Source organism: Trichosurus vulpecula, chromosome 5 (assembly GCF_011100635.1).
Source record: "Trichosurus vulpecula isolate mTriVul1 chromosome 5, mTriVul1.pri, whole genome shotgun sequence".
Classification (NCBI taxonomy): domain Eukaryota; kingdom Metazoa; phylum Chordata; class Mammalia; order Diprotodontia; family Phalangeridae; genus Trichosurus; species Trichosurus vulpecula.
In genome coordinates this window covers 229,873,969-229,881,124 of record NC_050577.1, presented here as the reverse complement: position 1 = coordinate 229,881,124, position 7,156 = coordinate 229,873,969, and positions in this window count along the sequence as shown.

Genomic DNA, 7,156 nt, shown 5'->3' with positions numbered 1-7,156 from the left:
TTAGGTTTTGAACAGTGCTTGTGAAGTCTAGCTTTTGACATTTAATAGGTAACAATGCAGTTTATGGCTGGGTTGAATTTGCAAATGAGAATATTAGTACTTAGGCAAAACATCAGACTTCTTTGTTTTATGTATCACTAAAACAGAGCTCCAATATGATACAAAGAACACAAAATAGCTTTTGGTATAGTTAAAGCATGTATGAACTCCAGGCTGAGGCATCATCCTTATGGCCAACCTAATATTACAAGGCTGACCCCAAAGTCATTATATTAGCATATGGATGATATTCTATTGAGAAACCGAATTGTTGAGAATCAATGAATTGCATCAGTCAGAAGTGATATTGCATAACCAATTAATAATTTGGAGAGGTATAGTTATTACACTTCAAAAACCAATACCAGTAACAGCAATCAAATATGTAATTTTAATGTGCTGGCTTTCACTTTATCCCATACTATTCGAATGACCTATTAAAAAATAAAATAAGCAGGGATCAATGGAACCTTCCAACTCAGAAAAATAATTCTTAATAACCAATGATTTGGAGAGATCCAGAGTCTCCCCTCCCCCTTTTTTCTAAAGTTTTAAAAGGTAAGTCTCCCCAAGTTGAACTAACTTTCTCCTGGATCTTGGTCAGACCCCACCCAACCTTACAAGGAATCTAATCCAAGGTGAATTCCTGTCCATTGTGTTTCACTCAAGCAAGTTTGGGTGGAGGTGGCTCCTTTGTTGAGATTGCCCAAGACTAGGGGTGGTCTGGGTGTAGAGATAGTCTCTTTGTCCAAGAGTGATGTGATATCACTCAGTCCCTCTTGGGAGTGAACCTACTTCTCATCATAATATTCATTCTCTTTTTAATTATTAACCAGAGTTGAGTGCCACCCACTTTTCTAAGGGCATATAAACTGGGACCTAAACCATGAGGGATCTTTGGCATTTAAGAGTGCCACTGACCTCTTTATTAATAAAAATGCTAACATTATTAATAAAATGATTAATTACCCAGAAATTATATCTCTTAGACTTTTTAAATATCTTATAATGTAGTACACCTTTACACCAGGTGACTCTCATGATTTGAATCCCTCTACACATCTGGCAGCTAAATGGCCCAATGGATAGAGCACCAGGCCTGGAGTCAGGAACACCTGAGTTCAAATCTGGCCTCAGATACTAGCTATATGACTTTGGGCAAGTCACTTAACTCTGTCTGATTTTCCTCATCTGTAAAATGATCTGTAGTGTCAAACCACTCACTCCAGTATCCCTGCAAAAAACAACCCCAAATGGGATCACAAAGTATTGGAGACAACTGAACAATTATACATTTGCTTCCTAGAATCTCTGGTATCCTTCAAGCTCAGCTCAAATGCTACTTCCTACATGATGATTCCTCCTGCTAGGCAGTGATGTCTCTCCCCAATGCTATTTTCAATTTATTTTGTATATTCTTAAATGTGTATATGTCATCTTATTCTAAAGACTGTAAACTTCTTGATACCTTTTTAATTTGGGTTTCTGGATCCCCCAAGTCTAACATAGAACCTGGTCCTTAATAAATATTTGTGGTCACACACACACACACACACACACACACACACACACACCAGGTTTAATCTTATTGTAAACTTCTTGAGAGTAGGACCTGAGTCATCTGAAACTGGTCTTATACTAGGTCCTGCAGATTTTGTTGTTGAGATGTTTTAGTCATGTCCATCTCTTGGTGACTCCATTTGGATTGTTTTTTTGTTTTGTTTTGTTAGTTTTTTGGCAAACATATAGGAATGATTTGTCATTTCCTTCTCCAGCTCATTTTATAGATGAGAAAACGGAAGCAAAGAGGATTGAGTGATTGTGAGTTTCTGAGACTGGAGTTGAACTCATGAAAAGGAGTTTTCCTGATTCCAACCCCATGTTCTCTCCACTGTGTTACCCAGCTGTCTTGCAAATACAAAGTAAAAATAAACAACAACAAAGAAGATTTCTTTGCCTTCAATAAGCTTCTAATCTATTGGGGAGATACCACTTATACAAAGATTAATAGGTAAATGGTAATTTAAAGAGAAGAAGAACATTAACATGTATAGGAGTCAGGAAAGGCTTCCTGTAGGAGGTATAGGGGAAAAAAAATACTATGTGGTTTCAATTCACTATTCTAATACTATCTATTTGACTGGGAAATTTTATCTTAGCTTCTTTTCCTTCAGAGACTCAAAGTGGGCAAACAACACTGAAGAATATTCATTCTGAAATATTGCAAGAATTTGGATTCTTGTGATTTGTTGGTTTGGAATTAGAGTTTAGAGGTTTCCTTTAGTTTAATAAAAACTCTCTTTGGCATGTCATTATGGACATGTATATACATGCTGGATTTGGAATCAGAGGTAAGAGGTTCAAATTCTATCTCAGCTACTAGACTTTATGTCTTTGTGACTTTGCGTGATTCACCTCATCTCCCCAGGCTTTGATTGCCCCATGAATAAAATTGAGAGCTCTGGCCCAGATCAACTGTCTCTGTTCTCAATATGCTTTAGAAATAGCTGATATTGCTTTAGAAATGTTTCCACTTTTTTTCTTTTTTGGTAGGAATATTCCGCTTCTTAAAACTTTATTGTAAATTCCTTGAAAACAGGGATCACGGGGCATCTAGGTGGTGCAACAGATAGAGAACCAACCATGGAGTCAGGATGACCTGAGTTCAAATCCAGCCTCATACACTTGATACTTACTAGCAGTGTGACCCTGGACAAGTCACTTAACAAAACAAAAAATAGAACAAAACAAAAACAGCCAAGATCATATTTTTTATTTGTTTGGAAACCCATGGAAGTGCCCAGTTCAATGCATAGCATATGGTATAATAAGCACTGCCCTGAGAGCATTAATAGAACAGAAATTGCTATTTGTTTTATAAATTTAAATGGCAGTGAAAAATATGTTGGATTTTCAAGCTCATATTTGCATTCTAGAATGTAGAACACATAGATGCCACACAAACAGAGAAGGGTCTCTGAGGTAAAGTGTAAATGTTCCCAAAATGTGGCCAGGACGAGTCCTAGCACTGCCACGCCACTGCCTTCTACGCACCACCAGGGATCTTCATTACGTTTCTCCTCAAAATAAAAAAAAATGAATGAATTTTAATTTCGTTTTGATTTTAGCAGCAGACAAACGGCTATATTATTCTTCAGCATAAGATTCTGTTAGCTGGCTTAATGGTAAAACCTACAGGCTTCTCTTAAATTAGCATTATGCTGTAATTAACAACAACAAAAACCTAGTATATAATAAACAGATTAAACACACCAAATACGTAGTTTTCAGGAGACATCCTATGCCAAGGGCGAGTCCCCTCAGCAGACAGTCCTAAGAATTAATGCACTTTCCATAGAGCAATGTGGCTAATAACAGAGCTTACCACTACTATGATAATGAAGCCCAGGTCAGATGAAGAATCCACTGTTTTCCATGCACAGCAAACAAGGGAAACCTCTGGGACTCAGTCTCTGGGGCTGTTTCTCAACTCTTGCAACCCTGGCTGCCGTTCTAGAATATAGTTTCTTACCATGATACACACACACACATACACATACACGCATACATATACACACATGTGTGTGAACATATGTACATATATACACATACACATATACATATACACACGATAATTTAGAGAGAATTTCAGCAGGAAGGCACTAGAATTAAGGTGGAGATATGAAAAGGCTTATTCCAACACCTGTTATTTTAGCTGAGACTTGAAGGAGATCAGGAAAGCCAGGAGGCATGGAGAGAGCAGTCCAGTCATGGGCTGAGGGACAGTCAATGAAAATTCATGGAGTTGCAAGATGGAATGTCTAGTGGAAAGAATTTTTGCAAATGAATGAATGAGTAAGTGAAACAAAATTGTTTGCACTGTGCTAGGCATTTTGTTCAACCTGGCAATTTTAATATAAAAAATAAAATCTACCCTCATAGATCTGGCATCCTATTAGTGGGTGTTCTTATCTTGAGAATGGAGAATAAGATTTTTTAAAATATATTTTTGAATAGATGTATTTCACCTCAATTGGTTTCCTTTGTAATCCTATGTACTTTATTTTGGGCATTTAATTTTTTTTCTGTGATGTGTTCCATAATCTTCACAGTCTTCATCAGATTTGAAAGAGTTCAAGAGGCATAAAAAAGTTAAAGAATTCCTATAATTATAATAAGACAACACATAAAGAGGAATAGTGATCAGGGAAGGAATTTTCTTATGAGGTCATAAGGACAGGGCATTGATCCATTGGGTAGCCACATTTTGGGTGGAAGGAAGGAAAGGGCAGATGACAAGATGATGGGGCTGGATGCTTCCATGGATGTGAAGTGTTTTCTGGTCCAGGATTGCCCTTACTCATCAATCAAGATCACTGGGGTATTTCCAAAGGTGAGTTCATGAATTCCCCCAGAGCCTAGAGATATGATCTCTGGAGGTCTGGGTCAAATGACACTGTCCAGGTAGGGAGAAACCAGGCAGTAGAAGGATAGAAGGTCAGATGGTCCAGGTGGATATCTAGATGAAATGTGAGAGAAGATAAGATAAAATTAAGTGTCTTTCTTCTCAATTGCTTAACTGTAAAATTTCCTAGTTAAAATAGCCATGACAATACTGACATCAAAGGGATATTAACAACTTTATTTCACTGACTTTATTTTTTTTTAGACCCAGTGATGATTCTTGGAACTCTGGGATTTACCTAGTGTGAAAAGCCTTGTAGACTGTCTCTCACCCGTTGTCTATGACTCCAGAGGTGGTGTGGTCGAGGTAGCAATGGCCATCTTTTCAGGCAAGGAGATCTGGGCTCAGGTACTGCTTCTATCACAAACTGACGTTATGATCCAGGGTGAGTCATTTAATTTCCCAGTGCTTTGGACAACTTTCTAAGACAGGAAGATCAGAGAAGGTGCCAACCTGCACTAGGAAAGGTGATTTCTTCATGTTGGAGTTTGCTTGGTAGGGAATCACCCGTCTGTCTATAAATGATCCTTCCTAGATAGAATCTCTCTCTTTCTCCCTCTCTCCATTGCTCCTTTTCTCCCTGTCTCTGTTTCTCTTCCCCTTCTCTCTCTGTCTTTCTTGTCTGTCTCTCTCTGTCTCTCTGTCTCTGTTTCTGCATCTCTCTGTCTCTCTGTCTCTCTCTCTCTCTCTCTGAATATGAATGCAAAGGAAAACCTAGTCCCTATCCTCAAGGAACTTATAGTCCAGAAACATAAAACTTTTTTCTGGACATCCCGATTTAAGGTCTTAATATCTTCTCTGCTTCCCCTCATTCTACCAGCAGTAAGATGTTATAGTTGATGGAGTACTAGACTTGGAATGATGAAGATCTGACTTCAGATTCTGCCTTAGACACTTAATATCTGTGTGATCTTGGATAAGTCACTTAACCTAGCTGTCTTAGTTTTCTCATCAGGAAAATGGGAATAGTAATAGCTTCTACATTGCAGAATTGATACTTAACCTCTCTCAGACTCAGTTTCTTCATCTGTAAAATGGGGGTAATAATAACATGGTTGTTTTTAAGGGCAAATGGGATAATCTATGTAAAGCACTTTGTAAGACTTGAAAGCTACATAGATGCTAGAAACCACAGTAGTAGTAGCAGCAGCAGAAGCAGTAGTAATAGTAATCTTGTCATTTTTATTATCGTCATCAACCTTTGGAAAGTATGAAACACCTGTCCCCTTCATGCCTGCCATGTATTCTCCCATCCCACTTTCCTTTCTCTTTTCAATTTCAGAAGGTGTCACTGCACCCATCTGCCCAGGCAGTCTGTTCAGCTGGAGTTTACTGAGGCTATTTATCAGCCCTGTTAGCAGATTTCCCTTAGCAACCCTCTTAGCAACTGGCTGTATTACAAATTGCCTCAGGAAATTTAAAGAGTCTATCTCTTATGACCAAACAGAACATTTTGAACTGAATTTGAACAGGGGAAAAAAATTCATTATCATGTGCTACATTACTGATTTTTAAGGTCCCATGTGTACCTTATTTTCCCACATTTTGTGATTACATAAATCACCAAAATAATTCAGAGTTGACTAGGCCCTGTGGAAATGTTTCTGCTACTTTATAGTTAAAAGATTACACCCATGATTATTATTGGATGTTTTTATCTCATAAAAATTACCCTTTAAAGAATTTCTTTTCCACTTTGTATAACTATAATGTTTTTTTTAAATACCTCTTCCATAATTTGTGCTTTAACCACTGGAATTTCTTCAGATACTCCAGGAGCACCATAAATATGTCTTAAAAACAAAGTTATGTAAGTGCCATTTCAACTTTTTTTTCAAGTAGTCAGCAGTTTTTATTTAAATGGAGCAATACTGTCAGAACTTTAGCAATGTGCCTTTGCTGGAATCTCTGTATTAGTCAGTAAAATATGATAATAAAAATATGGGATGCAGCAGAATAAATAGGAAATACCCAAATCAGAAACTCTAGGTTCAGAAAAAAAAATTGATTGCTGCTTTTTAAAATATGCGTTCAAATACACTATTGCTTATTTCTTTATTTTTAACTCAAGGTAGTCATTGCAAGATAGGCATGGCACAAATGTATTTAATAGGAAGTAAATAAATCCACTAAACTCCAGTAGCTCTCTATCTTCTCTAGAGTCAAATCTAAACTCCTCGATTTGGTACAAACTGACCCAACCCCAACTTTCCAGTCATATGGTTTATTACTTCACTTCTTGTATGCTTCAGAACAGCCACACTGGCTCTCTTGGAGTTTCTCCTACATCATGTTCCTTCCCCCATCCGTGTGTCTTTGTATAGGCTGTCACCTATACAGAGATTGCAAGTCCCCTTGCTACTAGACCTAACAATCCCAAATTTACTTCAAATTTCAGCTGAAGTGCCACATTCTATGAGACCTTTCCTGACTTAGCAAGTTGCTAGTGCCTTCCCCCAAAACCATTTTGTGGTGAACACAATCACATGCACACATATCTGCACAGATATGTGTGTGTGTGTTAATGTGTATGTATATAATTAATGTGCATATATATATGTATATATAGAGAAACATTAACTAGTACACATCCTGTGTATATTAAGATAAATTGAAATTTTGTTCTTGAAAGCCTTGAATCTTTTGGGCCCA